This window comes from Pseudopipra pipra, chromosome 6, assembly GCF_036250125.1.
Source record: "Pseudopipra pipra isolate bDixPip1 chromosome 6, bDixPip1.hap1, whole genome shotgun sequence".
Taxonomy (NCBI): Eukaryota; Metazoa; Chordata; class Aves; order Passeriformes; family Pipridae; genus Pseudopipra; species Pseudopipra pipra.
The window spans coordinates 64,579,622-64,601,056 of NC_087554.1; the positions used below are offsets into that span (position 1 = coordinate 64,579,622).

Below are 21,435 nucleotides of genomic sequence, written 5' to 3' on the forward strand. Positions count from 1 at the left end.
TCCAGGGCTGGGCACTCCAAACCTCCCTGGGCAGCCCCTGCCAAGGCCTCACCACCCTTTCCAGGGAGAAATTCCTCCTCCTGTCCCACCTGAGCCTCCCCTGGCACAGCTGGAGGCCGTTCCCTCTCCTCCTGTCCCTTGTTCCCTGGGAGCAGAGCCCGACCCCCCCCGGCTCCCCCCTCCTGTCAGGGGGTTGCAGAGCCAGAAGGTCCCCCCTGAGCCTCCTTTGCTCCAGGCTGAGCCCCCCCAGCTCCCTCAGGCCCTCCTGCTGCTCCAGCCCCTTCCCAGCTCCCTTCCCTTCCCAGCACATGCTCACCATCCTCCCAGACTGGAGATGTCCGTGACCCTCAGACATGTTTCTCCTCTGCTTCAAAGCTCAGCTGTGCTCCAGTCTTCCAAAAAAACCAATATATTTCTTCAATTAAAACCTGTTCTGTCCTTCTAAACTGCTTCCCTACGTGTTTCCATCTTGGAAGCAGCAGGTGCACGAGAACAAGCCTGAGCCTATTTTTGTTTCAGAGCAATTCCCACAGGGATGAGGTTCTGCTGGGTAACATTCAGGAATCATGTCGGTGTGCAGGACCTGCCAGCACAACTAAAGGCTTTGGGAGAACGGGAAGAGCTTTAATTTGACATGAAAACCTCGTCAGCACAAAGCACAGCCCAACACCAGCCTTGTTCTTGTTGCACTTGGTAATTCTGGTTACAATGGACTGAACCTCCTTGTTCAACCTCAGGTCAACCAAGTCGAAAATTAAGTCAGACAAAATGATTTCTTTTTTTTTTTTAATAATTTATGTCTTTCTGCAACTATTTTTTTTTTTTTTTTTTGCTGCTGGATAGTTCAGGAGAGAACTTGACATAATTAAATCAGAAAAACCAGTTCACTGGGCTCCACTCTCCAAACCAACCCAAGTTATTCTCATGACGACTTCCACAGCTGAGGTACCGACTGGTTTTAAGTGGGTTTATGTGTTTGTTTTTAATAAATAGATATTTAAACCCATATTTGAAATGTAAATACACTTTCTTGATGAACTCTGCTCCCAGCCCAGCAGGGTGACACCAACCAGGATCAGCTAAAGCACCTTGACCTGAGCAGGGTGTTTAGGCCAGCCTAAGCCTACAGGGAGCAGATGGCCAGGGCTCAGGAGCTTGGAATTTTGGGGGGGAATAGCCAGTTCTGAGTGAAGCCCCCAGGGCAAGCAGTGCATTGGCACCAGTGGAGATTTGATAAATTATCCCACAAAAAGAAGAAACTCTTTTTTTTTTTAATGGGTGTTTTCTTAATTAAAAATAGATCTTGTTTCTTATTTTTCTTATCTAAAAATACATCTCTATTTGCTAATTTGGGCAGGTGCTGCAGCACTGGAGGACAAGTTCTTGGTAGGACAAGAGGAAACGGCCTCAAGTTGTACCAGGAGAGGTTTAGGTTGGATACTGGGAAAATTCCAGCACCAAAAGGAGCTGTCCAGCCCTGGCACAGGATGGAGTCCCCATCCCTGCAGGGGTTTAAAAGCCCTGTGGATGTGGCACTTGGGGACAAGGGGCAGTGGTGGAACTGGCAGTGCTGGGGATGGTTGGACTTGATCTCAGAGGGCTTTTCCAGCCTGAACAATTCCATGATTCTCTGACCTGAGCTGGACTTGCACACCCTTTATCTGTCAAATCCAGGGATTCCTGGGTCCTGCCCACCCCCAGAGCTTCTCCTGCTGCCCCCCAGGTGCTGTGGGAGAGGAGGATGTGGAAGTGCAGCTCTGCACAGCATCAGGCAGGGGGTGAGGCCACTAAACCAGGCTGAGAAACTGTCCCAGCCGAGCCCTGAAGTGACTCCAGGTGTCTTTGCTTTCCCTCCAGCCAACTAAAAACAGAATAAAATTGTAACTACCCCTGTTGCAAGGAGGGAACCAACCCCTCCAACCACTTCCCCCGGGGCTTTGTTTGGAATAACACAGTAAAGGCAGCGAGCCCTGCCCGAAAAACAAAGGGCAGGTTGATGGATTGGAGACACTTTCCCCCGTTTAGCAACAGCTGAACCCTCCTTGGAATCGTTTTGGGCAGGAAGGGCTGAATTTCCCCTGGAAGCTCCTCCTGAGCTGATGCTGCTCTGCAGCTCCCCCAGGGGAGATCTGTCACCCGGAGGCAGGGATCAGTGGGGATGGATGTGGAACACTCCAGGAGCTCGGGATAATATTGCAGTTTCCCGTGGCAAGTGTTTTCCTGGCTGAATGGCTGCTCCATCCATCCTCCACGGGAGGGAATGAACACAGAGCAGCACAAAGAGAGCACTCAGGTAAGGCAGGCAGCTGTAATTCTTGACTGGCCATCTAAAAAGAACATTTTTTTTCCTCCTGGAGATGCTGCACTCAAAGAATACGGGCGGAAAATGAGACTTCTGCAAAGACATAAATGCCCCTTCTCAGCTCGGAGCTGAAGGAGGATTCAGAGCCTTGAGATCTCTCCCAAAGCACCGAGGCACTCAGAGAAACTGTGGCTGAAAGTGATAATAAAAAATAAATAAAACAGTAAAATAATAATAATAAAAAATAATAACAAAAGGAATCAATTCAGGCGGGCTGAGCTTTGGGCTGGAAGTGAGGGAAGCAAAGCAAAGCAAAGCAAAGCAGTTCCAGGAAGGATGAACTGCTGAGAAAATCAACTCCAAGGCACAAAAAGCATTTGTAATAAACGAGCAGAGGATTAAAAAAAGTAAATATAATGAGTGAAATATAGCAGCACAGAAATTAAGGCAGTTTCCTCTCCCTCTGAACAACCTAAAAAAGTGAGTGGATGTGGCACTTCATGGGCACAGAGGGATTGCTCCAAGGTTGGACTTAATGATCTTGGAGGACTTTTTCAGCCTTAATGATTCTGTCAACACTCACAACCAGCTAAAAAAGCACCAGTTGTGCCTTTGCAGGCTTTGGTTTCTTTTCACATCTCATTTTTTGGCTGCTTTCCCCTCAGAAGAGCAGCTCTGGGCCCGTGCCCCTCATTCCACAAGCAAAGCACGTGCCCAGCAGATCCCTCTCCCCTTTCCTCCCCGGGATTTATGGGACTGCATTCCTGCTTTATTGGGAAGTTCATTTCTCCCAGAGGCTGCAGCACAGGCAGAGCCAACCCAGGCACTTCCCAGCCAGAGGTGGCCGTGGGGTCCCTGCCAGACCCTCGGGACAATTGGGATAAGAGTCTGGAAGCAAAAAGGGGCCTCCCCGGGGAGGTGAAGAGGTTCTGAGCAAAGCCCAGCCAGTCACTAATTGCTGACTAATTGCAGGGCCATGCCAGGGCAGCTTTGGGCCTCCTGCCCTGCCTGGTGTCCTCCTCCTTCAGCAAATCCCAGGGAAGTCCCTGCTTAAAGTCGCATCAGCAGCCCCAGGACACGGGATTGAGTTGTGCCGAGCACAAAGGTTGGTTAAAACCGAGCCCATCTGGAACGGAGCAAGGGCCTAAAGAGTTAGCTCTGAATACTGATCTGGGGACCCTCCTGCTCAGGAGAATGTCATGTTCAGCTCCAATGTTTGGGTTGGAAAGGACCTTAAAGCCCATCCAGTGCCATCCCTTCCACAGGCAGGGACACCTTCCACCAGCCCAGGTTGCTCCAAGCCCCGTCCAACCTGGCCTGGGACACTTCCAGGGATCCAGGGGCAGCCACAGCTTCCCTGGGCAACCTGTTACCACCAAACATCACCCCAAAAAGATTACTCCACCCCAGACTCCACCTGTTATGAATATTATAACTAGATATTGCAATTATATGAATATGTATGTGAAGATGTCATAATCCCTCACAGAAATTGTACATAAACCTGTCTTTTCACGGAAAAGGCAGAGCAAGTCTTGTGTGGTGTGAACCACCTTGCTCTCCAACGCTGCCTAAATAAATCCCTTGCTGTTTAAAGGCTAAATTCTGTCTCTAAACAGAATTAGGAATTTAGGGAGTAGCAAGGCTGGATTCAGTGCTTGGAGTCAGGCCAAGGAGCCACGTGGCTCTGGGTGCCTGTGCTGGTCCACAGGCAACAACCCAGAGCTTTTCTGCCCATAAACCTTCAGCATTTCCTTGATTGATTCAGTTCTTTACACCTTGGGCTCCCCCCAGCCAACCCCTCCCGTTCTGCTCACTCATCTCAGGTGCACGACACCCACGGGAGGGGTTTGGTGTGGCTGAGTTTAGATATTGATTTTTTTGGGGGGTACATAAATCTGAACCCTGCCAGAAATGGCAGCTTTCCTGCAGCCCAGGGCTGGGGCAGAGTCCAGAGGGGCTCCTGTTGCTCTCCCTGCTCCAGGGGTTGACACATGGAAAGAGCAGCTTTGCTATTTGAGGATGGCAGGGCAGGAAATACCTGGGATTTGCTGCTCTCCCTCTCCCCTTCCCACTCAATTATCTGTGTTCAGTACAAATGTGTCCCTGTACGGCACCAAAAGTTTAGGAAACGTTCTGGTTGAGAGCAGGAAATCACACAGGGCTGTAGCTCATCTTGGACATAAAAAGGGATGCTCAGGGAGCAGAACAGCTCCTGCCCTTCCCCGGGTTACTCATCCCACTTCCAACAGCTCCTTGAGAGGCAGAGAATTCCCTCTTGCCAGTAAACTTGTCCAGTTTCCAGATTCACAATGAACTGGAGCTCAGGCAAAGAAAGCATGAATAAATACCCCAAATAGTCTGCAAATCTGATGTCCTAATTCCTGGTGAGTTCTGTGCTCCTGGCACAGAATCCATGTGCTCCTTCTCTCCTTGTCCTGGTGTGGGATGGGACTGGGGCTCTGACCAAGGAAGGACTGGCCAAGGGCAGCTGGTGGCCAACAATTCCAGCCTTTTCCTGCCTGTGCTGTACAAAAAAATCCTCTCTGTGGAGAGACAGTGCTGATGCAAACCACGTAGAAAGGGCAGTAACCTTGACTTTAAAATTTATAGAGAGTCTGCTCAGTGATTTTGAGGTGAAAATGGCATTTGAACACACTTCACACGGGCACTGAAGCGCTGTGGGGGTGAGAGGAGCTGCAGGACGTGCCCTGTTTGCTCAGGTCACACAGGGTGGGTTCTGAGAGACCACAGGACTCATCAACAAACTTCATTTTTCTCCCCCAGAAAGTTGTGAAATCTGATGAGCAGCAAAGCACATTTACACTGGTAAGAATGAGACCACAGGAAAATGGAAAACCAAAAAGCGATGTGCTGACGTTGTCACAGAATCATGGAATATCCTGAGCTGGGAGGGACCCACAGGGATCATCCAGTCCAAGCCCTGGCCCTGCCCAGGACACCCCAACAATCCCACCCTGTCCCTCAGGGCGTTGTCCAAACCCTCCTGGAGCTCTGGCAGCCTTGGGGCCGTGCCCACTGCCTTGGAGAGCCTGGTCAGTGCCCAACCAGCCTCTGGGGAAGAACCTTGTCCTGAGATCCAACCTGACCCTGCCCTGAAACAGCTCCAGCCCTTCCCTGGGTCCTGTCAGTGGCCACAGGGAGCAGAGACTGGAGTTGCCCCTCGGGAGGAGCTGCAGCCCCTGGTGAGCTCCAACCTCAGCCTCCTGCAGCTCAACAAACCAAGTGAGCTCAGACGGCTCCTCCTCCAGACCCATCACCATCGTTGCAGGCCTCCTTTGGTAGTTCTTTAATAGCTTTATATCTTTCTTATATTATCTCAGAATCCCTGAGGCTGGCAAAGCCCTCCCAGCCCATGGATCCCCCTGTGCCCGATGCCCCCCTTGTCCCCCAGCCCAGAGCACTGAGTGCCACGGCCAGGCCTTCCTGGGACACCTCCAGGGCTGGGCACTCCAAACCTCCCTGGGCAGCCCCTGCCAAGGCCTCACCACCCTTTCCAGGCAGAAATTCCTCCTCCTGTCCCACCTGAGCCTCCCCTGGCACAGCTGGAGGCCGTTCCCTCTCCTCCTGTCCCTCTTCTGTACAATTACCCAATTAACTGGTTCTCCTTTAGAGCCCAGCTCCTTGGATCATCCCCCATGCCATGGATGATGATGGATCCATAAACCCCTGTACACAGCTCGGTGTTTTTGGGGAATATTCTCCAAGATGGGATTCCTACCTCAAGCAGCAGCTTTGTGTCCAGACGTGGCACCTGGGGAATGCTGCAGGACACACCAGTGAAGCCATTTGGGAGGGATATCCTGAATAATCCCAATGAGACTGGCATTTTCCAACTGCTGCAGCTGTTTTAGCATTTAGGGAAAGAGCCACCTGAGCCATCCATGGAGCCCCTCTGGATGTGGGATGGAACACCAGTGGCTGAATGTCACGTCCTGGCACGGAAATTCCTTGTCCCAGGCAGCAGGACATGTTCCCCTGTCACATCCATGGAAATTCCTTGTCCCAGGCAGCAGGACACGTTCCCCTGTCACATCCATGGAAATTCCTTGTCCCAGGCAGCAGGACACGTATCCCTGTCACATCCATGGAAATTCCTTGTCCCAGGCAGCAGGACACGTATCCCTGTCACATCCATGGAAATTCCTTGTCCCAGGCAGCAGGACATGTTCCCCTGTCACATCCATGGAAATTCCTTGTCCCAGGCAGCAGGACACATTCCCCTGTCACATCCACAGAAATTCCTTGTCCCAGGTAGCAGGACACGTTCCCCTGTCACATCCATGGAAATTCCTTGTCCCAGGCAGCAGGACACGTTCCCCTGTCACATCCATGGAAATTCCTTGTCCCAGGCAGCAGGACACGTTCCTCTGTCACATCCATGGAAATTCCTTGTCCCAGGCAGCAGGACACATCCCCTGTCACATCCACGGAAATTCCTTGTCCCAGGCAGCAGGACACGTTCCTCTGTCACATCCATGCTGTGCTGGGGGGCTGGAAAAGGAAAACCAGATCCTGCAGGATATCAGGGCTCAGAGCTCCACACAGGCTCCCCAGCAGGGCTGTCAGGGGCAGGAATTCCATGCTGCTCCATGGAAAACACGAGTGCTCTCCTGAAGTGCTCTCCTGAAGTCCTACAGCTCACTGGAAAACACAATAAAATGGTGCTTAGGAAAGGGAACAGAACCAGGGGCTCGTTTCTGGAACATTCCTGGAATATCTTTATGCTTCTTTAAAGAAATGCTGGCTGCAGACACCCAGAGGCAAAACTTCAAGCAGCGGATTGGCCAGGATTTGGTCAATAATGACTTATTAGGTTGCTTTTAATCTCCATTCTTTACCCATTTACTAGTCTTTTCTTAAATAAATAATTACAGAAGTTACAATAAGTTAATAATAATTACATAAGTTACAATATATGTAAGTTAATACCCACTAACTTTAGTGGAAGTTGGATTTGGGCTTGTCATGGTTTGAGATAGTCCCCAAATCCAATTCCCTAGCTCCATCCCCCCTCCCACATCTCAACCTAATGTGAGATGGGCTTTTCCAGACAAAACACACCAGACTCAAAGTGGGGGAAAGGGAATATATTACAATGACTGTACAAATAAATACCATATCACATTATACACACGATCACAAACTATCTCTACCATGACATATGTATTTACAATGATCAGATCTCTTCTCCCCTCCAAATAAAAGTCCAGGAGGGAAAGAAGGACAGATCCCTTCCAGTCCTTAAGCAGCAGGATCTTCTAATGCAGCAGGTTCTGTCTGTCTTCTCCACATGCAGCAGCTGATAGCTGGCTTTCTGCCAGCACTCAAGGAGGGAGGTATCAAACTCCCCCGGCCCCATCGCCTCACCCGAGGGGTCTTCCGTGGGCTTCGTAACCCCAGACAAGGTCGTATCACCACGTCATATCACGAGACACAGGGGGGTCTTCGTGACTGTCTGGTATCTCCAGGAGACTCAGCTCCTTGCTTGCAGGGCCTCTGTGCCACTGCCTCTCAGGCTGCCACCGTGGCAGCAGTGCAAGGGGGGGGGAGCCAAGGTCAACTCCCCCTGCATTCCATCTGGCCGTCCTGGTCCAGATCCCGGGACGCTCTGAGCTTCTCAGCTCCTCTCTCTCTGTGCTGTAGCACTCCAAGGCTCTTTCAAGTAAGAGTCCATCATCTTCCTCCTTCCAGGAGGTCTCAAAGGAGTTTGAGGGGCTGGTACAGTCTTACCCCAAACTCTGTCTCTCAGCTGCTGGTTCTCTCTCTCTCCCTTTCCAGGAGTCTTTGGTGCTGCATGTTGCTTCTGCTGCTTCTTCAGTTCAGGTCTTATCTCTGGCTCTCTGCCACTGTTTCTCTGGTCAGTCCCGGCTGCTGTTCTGTGCCCATGGAGAAAACATCTCCCAGCATAACTACAGGCACCCAGCCCAGCTTTATGCTGTTCCAGGTCCCTGCAGCCCCCCAGCCGGGGCTGGGAGGGGGCCAGAGGCCCCAAGGGGCTTAGAGCCCCTTCCTCGTGGCTCACAACATGGCCACCTCTCCTACAACCATCAAAACTACAACTCTTCTCTTCCGGTCTGGTTTGTGAGATGTTGACATTTCTGCAGGAGCGCCCATTGGGTAGAATTTCAAAACTTCTAGGGGTTTCCACCCCTTGGGGTCTACCACTTCTCTTAGCCTCTGGGGGAAAACAAGATTCAAACCACGACAACGCTTCTCCACATCTTTCCTCTCCAGGGTCACAGTGACTTATATTAAGAAGGGGAATAGTGTGGCCAAGCTGATTCCTTTGGAATTCAGACATTTAATCTTCTGCAATGTGTAAAACAAGGCAAATTCAGGAATCTCTGGCCTTTTCCTGCTGGATGTCCCCATAATTTCTGCTGGGCTGGTTCAAATGTCTCAGTTCAGTTTAATTGCAGTTCCCTGGTAAATTTATTGAGGTCACCTGGGTGAGAATCTGTCTCTGGCTCCTCTGGTGAGGATGGGATCTGCATTCCAAGCTCATGGGAGGCAGGAATTTCTCCCCAATTCCTGCAAGGAATGCAGGAAAAAGCCCGTGCCTGGGAATCTGGGGAGACTTTGGGGACCAAGTGTAGCAGAAGTGACTGGGCTGGAAAATAAAAATATCCTCTTTCAGCTCTCAGTGACCTGGAAGTAAATATCTCCATAAGCTCATCTTTGATATTAGGAGGGAGGGTGGAATTCCCAGAGACAATTTTGGTCCTGGAGAAACAATTTTTCATCCAACTGAAATGAAGTGCCTGAAAAAAAAATAAAATTCACTCAAAGGAAATTATCCTTTGGAGCTGCCACGAGCAGAGAATGAGGAGGGAGATGAACTTCAGTGGTTCAGATGTGCAGCCTGGTCTCAGTGTGCAGCCTCATTTCAACATTCCTATTTTATTTTTTGGAGTTCCCTGTACATTTTCCCAAAGTATCTTCACGTGTCTAAAGCAAGAAGGATGTAGGGATGGAAAAGGAGTTTTTCCTTGCACATCAGCTGCTTTTACCCCCTTCCAACTCATATCCTGCTTAACAAAGCTGATACAATAAATGGCTTGGAATGGCTTTTCAGCTGTTAACGTGGAGAACACCCTAATTAAGGGAGGTGCAAATGACCTTGTGGATCCTGTAAAGCTGCTGCCATCCTGGAGCAGCCACGTGCTCCTCCATCCTGCTTTTTCTTTCACCTTCAATAGCTGGGAATAAAATAAAAGAGGCAACAGCCCTGTAATAATGGAAGTGCAGGCTGTGGCTTGTTCAGCACAGAGAGGTGATTATGGCAAGGCCTTTTTTTATGTAAATACATGATTTAATTAAGAGATGCAGCAGGGGAATAAATAAATAAATAACTAAAGCAGGAAAAGGGTCCAACAGAAGCTCAGCTTCTCCTGCAAACAAGGAGGATTTGGAAGTTTGCTCTGCCTTGGCAGCCTGGGGGTGCTCTTGGCTGGTTGGCCATGGGCAGAAGGTCAAAGTGCTGTTCAGATGAGAATCTCAGCAGTGACAGTTGTGCTGAGGGTGGGGTTTGCCTTCTTTAGGTCCTAGATCTCATATTTTTGTCATCCTCTCAGTGTAGGTCCCAGATCCCATATCTTTGCCTTCCTCTAAGTTTAGGTCCCAGATCCCATATCTTTGCCTTCCTCTAAATTTAGGTCCCAGATCTCATATCTTTGCTTCCTTTCAGTGTAGGTTCTGATCTCATATCCTTGCCATCTCTCTGTGTATGTCCTAAATGTCATATTTCTGCCATCTCTCAGTGTAGGTCCTGGATCCCATATCTTTGCCATTTCTAAGTTTAGGTCCTGGATCCCATATCTTTGCCATCTCTAAGTTTAAGTCCTACATCTCATCCCTGTGCCTTCCTCTCAGTGTAGGTCCTTGATCCCACACCTTTGCCTTCCTCTCATTGTAGGTCCTGGATCTCACAAATCTTCTTCTAAGAATACATCTTCTCATTGTCTTCTTCTAAGTTTAGGTCCCTGATCTCATATATTTGCCATCTCTCAGTGTAGGTCCTTCATCTCAAATCTTTGCCACCTCTCAGTACAGGTCCCTGATCCTACATCTTTGCCATCTCTAAATTTAGGTCCTACATCTCATCTCTTTGCCTTCCTTTCATTGTAAGTCCTGGATCTCACATCTTCTTCTAAGAATACATCTTCTCATTGTCTTCTTCTAAGTTTAGGTCCTAGATCTCATATCTGTTCCATCTCTAAGTTTAGGTCCCTGTTCTCACATCTCTGCCATCTCTCAGTGTAGGTCCTGGATCTCCTATCTTTGTAATCTCTCTGTGTAGTCCTAAATCTCATATTTTTGCCACCTCTCAGTGTTGGTTCCTGGATCTCCTATCTTTGCTTTCCTCTAAGTTTAGGTCCTTGATCCTACATCTTTGCCATCTCTAAGTTTAGGTCCTACATCTCATCTCTTTGCCTTCCTCTCATTGTAGGCCTTGGATCTCATACCTTTACCTTCCTCTCACTGTAGGTCCTTGAACCCATATCTTTGCCTTCCTCTTAGTTTGGGTCCCAGATCCAGTCAGCACTCCTTGTGTTTCCAGCCTCATCCAACCAGTCAGGTTTAATCCCTGGAAACAGGAAAACAAAGATGTTTTCCAGGGCTCAGGGTGGGATTTCCTGACCTCCCTCTTGCTGCTGGCTGGGGGTGAGGGTAGAGGGTGCTGGAGGGGAAATTTGGGGCTGAAACGATTCAATCAAGGGGAGTTTGAGGCAGATAAACTGATTTTCTTTTCTGTTGCTGGTTGGAGAGAAGACAGCCAGAAATTAATGGATTTTGGAGTGAATTTTGGAAGTGGAGCTGAGCCCACACCAAACAGCGACTGACCCGGTTCCTTCCCAGAGGGGTTTTTGTTCTAACCCTCCGTGTCAGGCTGAAAAAAGGAAGAAAATACTGTTATTTGATGAAGAAAGTGTCAGAGTTGAACTTGGAGAGAATTTCTTCTCACAAGTACAACCTATTTTCTATCCCTGCAGGTCCTGGGGAGCTGTGGGAGAACTGAGATCGTTCAGCCTGCAGAAGAGAAGCTTTGGGGTGACCCCATTGTGGCCTGAAGGAGCTGAGAAGAAACACAGAGAGAGATGGAGGGACAGGACACAGGGAGTGGCTTTGAGCTGGAAAAGGGGAGATTTAGGTGGGATATTGGGAAGGAATTCCTGGCTGGGAGGGTGGGGAGGCCCTGGAATAGAATTCCCAGAGGAGCTGTGGCTGCCCCTGGATCCCTGGAAGTGTCCAAGGCCAGGCTGGAGCAACCTGGGCCAGTGGGAGGTGTCCCTGCCCATGGAAAAGGGGTAGAATAAGATGATCTTTAAGGTCTTTTCCAACCCAAACCATTCCAGGATTCTGTGAAACCCCCCAGAAGCAACCCGGGGTAGTGAAAGGTGGACCCAGATTTATCTCCACGCTGGATGAGGAGAAATCAAAACTTTCCACTGCTCATAAAAGTGAATTGTACACATCCAATTTATGCTAAAAAAAACCTCAATTCTTCTGATCAAAATAATGCTGCAATAAAATACCTTAAGTAGAAACCTTGATGCCAAAGTTATTTAAGGCTCCAAAGTGATTTATTTTTTATTATTTACAGTTGAACCATCTGAACATCTTTGTGTTGCATAAATTTCCCCCCAAATATTAGGTTATATAACATTTTATAATATTCATCGCAGCAGAAAAGATACAATCGAGCCATTTGACCATTATTAAAATGTGAATTACAAGCAATCCCCTCTCTCTTATTGTTGCAGTTCTTTTGTATTTCTGAAGCCACAGGAAATTTAATAAATCTTCAAAGGACTTAATAAAGAGCAGCAGATTTATCCAGGCACTGAGATATTCATTTAGGCTTCAGAGCCCTGCTGAATTTATTTCCGTGGGATTCCTCACCCCCAACTAGCTCCTGGATTTACTGCATTCTCCCCAGTGCTCCTCAGAGCACATGGAAGGTTCTTGGAAGACTGGGCTGTGCTGGTGTTGTGTCCAACAGGTAAATCATGGAATCATGGAATGGTTTGGGTTGGAAGGGACTGTGAAGATCATCAAGTTCCAGCTACCTGAGATGGGCAGGACACCTTCCACCAGCCCAGGGTGCTCCAACCTGGCCTTGGACACTTCCAGGGATCCAGGGGCAGCCACAGCTTCTCTGGGCAACCTGGGCCAGGGGCCACAGGGAACAATTCCTTCCCAATGTCCCATCTGTCCCTGCCCTCTGGCAGTGGGAAGCCATTCTCTGTGTCCTGTCCCTCCATGCCTTGTCCCCAGTCCCTCTCCAGCTCTCCTGGAGCCCCTTTAGGCCCTGCCAGGGGCTCTCAGCTCTCCCTGGAGCCTTCTCTTCTCCAGGGGAACCCCCCCAGCTCTCCCAGCCTGGCTCCAGAGCAGAGGGGCTCCAGCCCCTCAAAAATCTTCCTCCTCTGGCCTTGCTTCAACAGGTCCCTTCCTTTCTTTTGCTGAAGACCCCAGACCTGGTTGCAGAGCTCCCAAGAATTGTGAGAATTTGTGGGTGTTTTGCTTGGAAACATCTCCTGGAGCCCTCCTGGAGCAAGAGGCCCCAGACTGCAAAAAGGCCCCAGTCAAGTAGAACATGGACAAGAGCTACAAATAAAATAATGCCATAAAGATCATACAGACATAAAATTACTGCTTGAAAATATCCCATTAAAAGACAGAAGATATCCAAGTGTTTTTCCTGTGTATGACAAAATTGGGAAGGTTCTGCCCTCAGACACAAAGTTCATGGACACACGGCCTGAGACTTGTGAGGAGACTCAAGCTGAGGTCACCTCAAACCTCTCTTTGCAGGAAGGTGGGACCTCCCCAACCAACACCCCAGGACATTTGATTTGTGGGAACATTCCTGTCTCCAAAACACTGGCAATTCAAACCCTCCCTTCCATCCCCAACAGCTTTGGACAACAAAATCAGAGTTATTAAAAAGTCAAGAAAATTTTACTATGGGGCCTCTCGATAAGGAAGAGGAAATGAGTTGGTAGAAGTAGCTGGAAAGAGAAATAATGAAGTTCTGATTTGCCTCACCATTGAAAATACAACATTTCTTTATCCAAGGGCACTTGTCGTGGGAGCTGAGAAGGAGGCTTTGACAAGAGCCTGAAGTCTCTGTGGAAGCTGTGAAAAAAAAACAAAAACAAAAAAAAACCCACAAGAAATTTGAGAACAAAAAACCCCCAGGGGAAAATAAAATAAAAAAAAAATTCAGAGGGTTTGAAAAGAAATTGAGTGTAAAATAATAAGAAATAAAGTCACATTTCTTCGCTCTGCTGAGATAGGATACACATGAGGACTGGAGTGCTGACTTTAAAGAGAAGGAGGATAAAATAAACTATGGATATTAGCATATTATATTAATAGAAGTGCCTGTAGATTGCAGAATTCTCTCTGTGCAGCACAGATAATTCAACACACACTTGTTGTTGAAACCTTTGAGAAAAGTGGTTTTCCCTCTAAGATCTGAAGGTCATTCCTTTCTTCCTCAGAAAAGCCTGGAAAATTCAAAATCTAAGTCTCTGCTTGTTTGTAATAGTGAGAGATGGGAATTCCAAACAGGATTTGGAGAAGAGAAGGCTCCAGGGAGAGCTGAGAGCCCCTGGCAGGGCCTGAAGGGGCTCCAGGAGAGCTGGAGAGGGACTGGGGACAAGGGATGGAGGGACAGGACACAGGGAATGGCTTCCCAGGGATAGATGGGATATTGGGAAGAAATTCCCGGCTGGGAGAGAGGAGAGAGACTGGGATGGAATTCCCAGAGAAGCTGTGGCCTCTCTGCAAGTGTTCACCTGTGTTATTATTAATGCCAACTATTCATAAAATGCAGAGAATTCATAATTCCATTGTGCTCTTGTTCAGGATGAGCCCTGGAAGCTGCTTTTCCTCTCTTGCTCTTCTCTGCTTGGGCATAATTGAGTTTTTTAATTGTTGATATTAATGTTTTCCTGCCCTCCCTGGCCTCTCCCATCCCCAAAGGACATCGTGTGGGGCTTGGCCTGACAGCCAAATACATCAATTAGTGGCTTATCCTGCCTACCTTCTTGATTAAAATCCTTTCATTAAAAGCCTTTGCCCTAAAAGAGCTGGAAAACGTGGTTGTTCCTCCCATCCCTGTGGGAATGAGGCTGTTTACTGAACACTCTGTCACAAACACCAGCTTTCCATGGCTTGACAGCCCAACCCTCCCTGCCTTTTGGAAATGTTTCCCCCCAGGGGAAGCAAAGGATCTGTGGCACGTTCCTGACGTGGATTATCCTGCAGACAAGTCTCTCCACGTCCAGTGTCCTCCTTGGGAGTGCAGATGGATGTTGGGAGAGCTGCAAACCCCCCTGAGCATCACCGAGGGTTTGTGGGGCAGCCCCCAACCCACCGACCTGCTCTGGGTGATTTGGGAAGAGCCAGTGGGAGGAACAGCCTGGAGGGATATCATGGAATGGTTTGGCTTGGCCCTCTGGACAAGGACACACCATCAACCAGCAGCTCATTACACCCTGCAGACAGACCCAGCATAATAATAAAAACTCTTAATAACAAAACTCCTCTCTTTAGAGAAGAAGTTATTTTCCCCTCAGGCTCCTACTTGGCTCCTTTTCATTTCATCACATAATAATAATAAAAAAATGATCTGCTGGTATTAAATATTGAAAAATCAAATGTGCCAAGGACAATATTTTTGTTCATGCTCATTTTCAGGTTTATATTTCTCTCCATGATACTCTGGAAACTGATACTGGGGGAACGTTATCCTTGCAATGAGAATTCCTCCTTTCAAATGAAGATCTGATCAGCAGCTATTTTTCTCCAAGGCAGTGGACAGGAGATCCCTCTTGGATTAAAGTAGAGGAAACTGCAGGACCTGAGCAGAGTTTTCCAACTCTAATGTTGAGAATTTTCTCATTTATTACCTGCCATGCATTTTTTTCTATTGTTATTACTGCTGATTGCAGAGCTTTTCAATGGTTTGTTTGGGTTTTTTTTGTAATCAGTGCTCTTACCTCCTTATTTATTCATTAACTCCACAGGCCAGATTTGGGATGATAGAATCACAGAATCATAGAATTGATCGGGTTGGAAGGGACCTCCGAGATCATCCAGTCCAACCCTTGATCCAACCCCGCCGTGGTTCCCAGCCCATGGCACTGATGCCACATCCAGTCTGTCCTTAAACACCTCCAGGGACGGAGAATCCCCCCCTTCCCTGGGCAGCCCATTCCAATGGCTCAGCACCCTCTCTGCAAAGAAATTCTTCCTGATCTCCAACCTCCCCCTCCCCTGGCCCAGCTGCAGACCCAGCCCTCTTGTCTTGCTGAGAGTTGCCTGGGAAAAGAGACCAACCCCCCCCGGCTCCCCCCTCCTGGCAGGGAGTTGCAGAGAGTGAGGAGGTCTCCCCTGAGCCTCCTGTTCTCCAGGCTGAGCCCCCCCAGCTCCCTCAGCCTCTCCTCCCAGCACTTGTGCTCCAGTCCCTTCCCCAGCCTCGTTGCTCTCCTCTGCCCCTGCTCCAGCCCCTCCAGGGCCTTCCTGAGCTGAGGGCCCAGAACTGGACCCAGCACTCCAGGGGTGGCCTCCCCAGCGCTGAGTCCAGGGCAGGAATCCCTTCCCTGGCCCTGTTGGCCCCCCTGTTCCTGAGCCAGGCCAGGATCCCTTGGCCCTCTTGTCCCCCTGGGCACACTCTGGCTCCTGTTCAGCTCCCTGTCCATCCCCACTCCCAGCTCCCTTCCTGCCTGGCTGCTCTCCAGCCCCTCTGGCCCAGCCTGGAGCTGCCGGGGGTTGTTGTGGCCAAAGGGCAGGACCCGGCCCTTGGCCTGGTGGAACCTCATCCCCTTGGAATCAGCCCCTGGATCCAGCCTGGGCAGGTCCCTCTGCAAAGCCCTCCTGCCTTCCAGCTGATGGACACTCCCCCCCAGCTTGGTGCCATCTGCACATTTGCTGCTGATGGACTCCATCCCCTCATTCAGATCATCAATGAAGACATTAAACAGGACTGGGCCCAGCACTGATCCCTGGGGACACCACTGGTGACGGATCCCAACTGGATGCAGCTCCATCCCCACCACTCTCTGGGCCTCCAGTCAGTTCCTAACCCAGCAGGGAGTGCCCCTGTCCAAGCCTTTTCCAGGAGTATCCAGTGGGACGCAGTGTCCCAGGTTGTGCTGAAGTCCAGACAGACACATCCACACTTTCCCCTCATCCCCCAGGAGGGCCAGCTGGTCATGAAAGGAGATGAGGTTGGCCAGACAACCCGATCCCAGAATGGTTCCTGTGGTGACAAACAGGTAATGCCACAAACCTGGGTTGTGACTGCATGGACAGGGCAGGAACTCTGAGGAGAAAATGGAATATCTGCTGGTTTCCCCCAAATATCCCAATAACCAGTGATGGAGGCAAAGGGAACCTTGGCAGTTCCGTGGGTGCCTGGGCCAAGGAATTGTGATTTTTAATGTTCCAGTGTGGAAATGTTTCTCTTCACGTGGAGAAAGCAATAAGTGATGGGAGGGGGAATTCTGGGGCAAAAATGTTTCTGAGGGGCTGGGAGATGCAAAATTCCCACCTAAACCTGTACCCTGTGTTTCTCTGTGGGTACAAGAGCCAAGACCAACACCTACCCACGATCTGTGATCTCCTCATGTGGTGAAGCTTTAGGAGGGAACTCTTGAATGAACCTAAAGCTCAGGGCACCTCTGTGGGCAGATGCAGCCTTAGGGTAAATTTTGAGGAACCAAACCCTCCCCTTTGGCTGCAGCAGCCCTGGGGAGCAGAGAAATCTTTGGGATCCTGTTTTGACTTGGAACAAAGAGCTGGAACCTAAAATTTTCCATATTTTTGTTCTCTGAGGTCCCACTAAGTCCTGCTGCTGAGATGTCCCTCAGATAAGACGTTGCTCCTGTGGTGGGGCCAAACCATGAGATAAAGCACCAAGGCCACAACTCTGAACCCAACCCCAGGGTGTCCTTTCTTGCATTCCAAAAATCCACTCCAAAGGAGCAGTGAATGGTTGAATGGGTAATTTTTGAAGACCTTCCATTAAGTAAAAAAATATTATTGAATTCCAGTTTAAAATGAAGTGCTCAGGACCTGCTTAGCTGCTCGTGGATTTAATATCAGAGAAGAGCAGAAGGATAAAATGGGTTGGGTTGGAGGGATCTCAAAGCCCATCTTGTTCCAGGGACACTTTCTACTATCCCAGGTTGCTCCAACGTGGCCTTGGAGACACTTCCAGGGATCCAGGGGCAGCCACAGCTTCTCTGGGCAACCTGGGCCAGGGCCTCCCCACCCTCAGAGTAAAGAACTTACTTTCTACTCTGAGATTTAACTTCCTGCTCCAAATTAACCCAATTCTTCCTATTTTCCTAAAGAAGAATGTGTGGTGTCACCTCCACCAAGACAGGATATTTGTCCAAAAACCCCTGTACTACTCCACAGCATCCAAATACAACTGAATTCCTCCTTTTTCACCACTTACCAACCACAGGCCTCTCCAAAACTCTCCCTCAAGCAGGTCCAGGCTCCACCTTGGTGGAACTCCCCAGTGCTGCTGTTCCAAATTCTTCTGCGTGGCTGAAATGGGAACTCCAAGGTGAGCTGAAGCCAATTAAAATCCATTGATCTGCAATTAAGCTCCTGCAGATGGAAATGATAAAAAATTTAAATGAAAATTGATTTTATGCAGCGTTTTGGGTCTTTTTGGTGGTGGTTTTTTTTTTTTTTACTTTGTCACAGAAAAAGCAGTAAAAAAAAAGAGGATAAAAAATAAGGGGGTTTTTAGATGGTTTTATGGTTTTTATAAAACAAACCAATAAAAAACCCTGGAATATCTCAGTGTTCAGGACAGCTGGAAAAAGCTGCAGCACGACAGAAGTTTTCAAATCCAGCACTTTCCTTCCTCAAAATGTTTTTGCAAGTTCCTTGACAGTTTACAGGAGTAAAACTGTGGAAGGTGACCAAGACCTGCTTAACTTTCCTTGGCCTACCAGACTCTTCAGTTCCTCCTGGATAAGAACACACTGTTATGGGAAAAATACGGGGAAAATACAGGAAAAATATGGGAAAAATACAGGAAAAATATGGGAAATGGAGCAAAGTGCTGAAGCATTAACAAAGCAAACCTGATACTTGGAGGTGATGGCAGGAGACTGGTGCTGGTTCCATCCCAGCTGACCTTGCTCTTGTCCCACTTCCCAAACTTCTCTGCTTGCTATTTTTAGGTGGGTTTTGGCAGGAAGCCAACCAAAATTGCCAAATCAGTGAGAGCTGAAGCTGTGATCAGCCCTGGGGGAACCATCTGCTGGAAACTTCGAGGCCACCAAACACTGTCCTCACTTGGAGGAGTCTTTTTTCCACATCTGAGCTGCACTTGAGGTCCTTCCTTCAATCTGCTTCTAGAAAAAAATCACTTCAGCAGCAGCTTGAGGCAGCTGGGGCTGGTTCTGAGCACACAGATGAGCCAAGTCCTGGGCCCTCCACGTTTTGTTTGATGTCCAGTTCCTGAATCCCCGAGAGCAGGATCTAACTGAGCAGCTGTTCTGCCACCAGATGCACCAGGACAGGCTGCAACAAAATTATTGAGGAATATGAAAGCTGGCAGTTAGCACAGAGACATCATTAAACTCCTCACCTGCCACCATGAAAGGCATCCCGGGGTTTGTACCACACTGAGAGGCTTCATGGAACAGCTGTTTGAGATTAGGAGCTAAAAACTGCTGGAGGAACAGGCAGCTTGGAAAAATGGGAAAAAGAGATGATCCAGGTACCTGCCAGGAAGGGGGAACCAGGGGGGTCGGGCTCTGCTCCCAGGGAACAAGGGACAGGAGGAGATCCATCCCAGATCCAGAGGGGCTCCATGGATGGCTCGGGTGGCTCTTTCCCTAAATGCTAAAATAGCTGCAGCAGTAATAATGGAATATTCCCATTGGGATTATGCAGGATATCCCTCCCAAAGCCCTGAAATGGCTCCACTGGTGTGTCCTGCAGCATTCCCCAAGTGCCACGTCTGGACACAAAGCTGCTGCTTAAGGTAGGAATCCTATCTTGGAGAATATTCCCCAAAAACACCGAGCTGTGTACAGGGGTTTATGGATCCATCATCATCCATGGCATGGGGGATGATCCAAGGAGCTGGGATCTAAAGGAGAACCAGTTAATTGGGTAATTGTACAGAAGAGTGACAGGAGGAGGGAACGGCCTCCAGCTGTGCCAGGGGAGGCTCAGGTGGGACATGAGGAGGAATTTGTGCCTGGAAAGGGTGGTGAGGCCTTGGCAGGGGCTGCCCAGGGAGGTTTGGAGTGCCCAGCCCTGGAGGTGTCCCAGGAAGGCCTGGCCGTGGCACTCAGTGCTCTGGGCTGGGGGACAAGGGGGGCATCGGGCACAGGGGGATCCATGGGCTGGGAGGGCTTTGCCAGCCTCAGGGATTCCATAATTCATCCATATCTTTGTACTCACATCATTTTGTCTTTAATGTGCACCTTGGGGATGAATCAGTGCAAGAAGACACCATCTCATGAGGAGTTCCTGAACACCAAGAGATGCCTGTCATCCCCTGGGACTTCATTTTCTTCTCTCTTCATCTTCCCGGTGTTCCTGGAACGGGAGTTTCTGTAGAACAAGATACAGTGGGCAAAATGAAGCTTTTGAAGGGCATATCAATATTTTTGCGCAAAGCAATTTTAAAACTCAGGAGTGTTTTGGTTTATGGCTGGGGAGGTTTTTGGGAGTGCTGCCTGTCTCTAACTGGGGCTCTGAGCAACCTGGGCTGGTGGGAGGTGTCCCTGCCCATGGCAGGGGGTGGAACAAAATCAGCTTTAAGGTCCCTTCCAACCCAAATCATTGTGGGATTCTGGGATAAATGGCAAAGCTGCCACACTTCCAGATTGCTGCCACCACAAACACAAGTTCCCACCTCACCTCCTGCCCCATCCCTTCCTCCAGAGGTCCCTACAGAGCCCCCCTGGCAGTGGGAGCTGGGAGTTCTGCTCCCTGCTCTGGGAAAGGCCTCCTGCCTCACGTTTTATCCTGAAAAACCAGGAGAGAGTTACAGATCAAAGGAAAGCAAACTCAGCTTTGTCTAATCTTGATGCTTTTCTAACTGGCTCAGCTCGTGCCAAGCCCCTGAGGATTCCTGTTTGCCATGGGAATTAGAGGGCTAAACACAGCTTGGAGGAGCTGGGCTTAATCTCTCTGTTTGTTCTTATCAGCATCATTCTCCCCTGAAGTTTTTTTGCTGTGAGTTCTGCAGGGTGAGAAGCCTTCTGGGGTGATGTGGGGGCTGCTGAGGCAGCTCAGAGCAGATGGGCCTCCTGGGGAATTCACCTCCTGCCCAGGGATGTGTCCAAGGTCCATGGAAGGACATATCCAAGGTCCATGGAAGGACATATCCAAGCAGGTCAAGGGAGGGGATTCTTCCCCTTGACTGCTCAGGTGAGATCCCCCCTGCAGAGCTGCTCCAGCCCTGGGAACAATAACATGAGGATGTGGAGCTGCTGGAGAGAGTCCAGAGGAGGCCACAGAGATGCTCCAAGGGCTGGAGCCCCTCTGCTCTGGAGCCAGGCTGGGAGAGCTGGGGGGGTTCCCCTGGAGAAGAGAAGGCTCCAGGGAGAGCTGAGAGCCCCTTGCAGGGCCTAAAGGGGCTCCAGGAGAGCTGGAGAGGGACTGGGGACAAGGGATGGAGGGACAGGACACAGGGAATGGCTTCCCACTGCCAGAGGGCAGGGATAGGTGGGATATTGGGAAGGAATTCCTGGCTGGGAGGGTGGGGAGGCCCTGGCCCAGGTTGCCCAGAGAAGCTGTGGCTGCCCCTGGATCCCTGGAAGTGTCCAAGGCCAGGTTGGAGCACCCTGGGCTGGTGGAAGGTGTCCCTGCCCATGGCAGGGGTAGCACTGGATAATCTTTAAGGTCCCTTCCCACCCGAACCATTCCAGGACTCCATAATTTTTTCAGGATGTGCCACCACCAGTGATCTCCTCACACACGTGGGAATGGGGAACTCAGAGAGGTCCTTGCAGCCTCCAAGGGTGAAACAATTTCCTGAAGAGGACACTGCTCAGGGTGCCCAAAACTACTGCTGTGCTGCTCAGTCCCTGTGGAGAGCATGGGGGGGGGGA

General features: G+C 49.6%; 1 long non-coding RNA gene across 3 annotated transcripts in view; it reads right to left on the reverse strand.

Annotated features, from left to right (window-relative positions):
- The window catches only part of LOC135416511 (uncharacterized), a 58,643-nt gene that overhangs the window by 1,010 nt on the left and 36,198 nt on the right, over positions 1–21,435 (reverse strand). For 2 of the 3 annotated variants that reach the window (XR_010431608.1, XR_010431606.1), the window contains 7 exons: positions 19,801–19,930; positions 18,445–18,886; positions 17,802–17,959; positions 13,376–13,465; positions 11,171–11,216; positions 6,045–6,967; positions 317–392 (listed from right to left, as the gene is read on the reverse strand). This is a non-coding gene — a long non-coding RNA (uncharacterized LOC135416511). The remainder of the gene's footprint in view (positions 1–316; positions 393–6,044; positions 6,968–11,170; positions 11,217–13,375; positions 13,466–17,801; positions 17,960–18,444; positions 18,887–19,800; positions 19,931–21,435) is intronic. The other variant, XR_010431607.1, reaches the window with a different exon arrangement.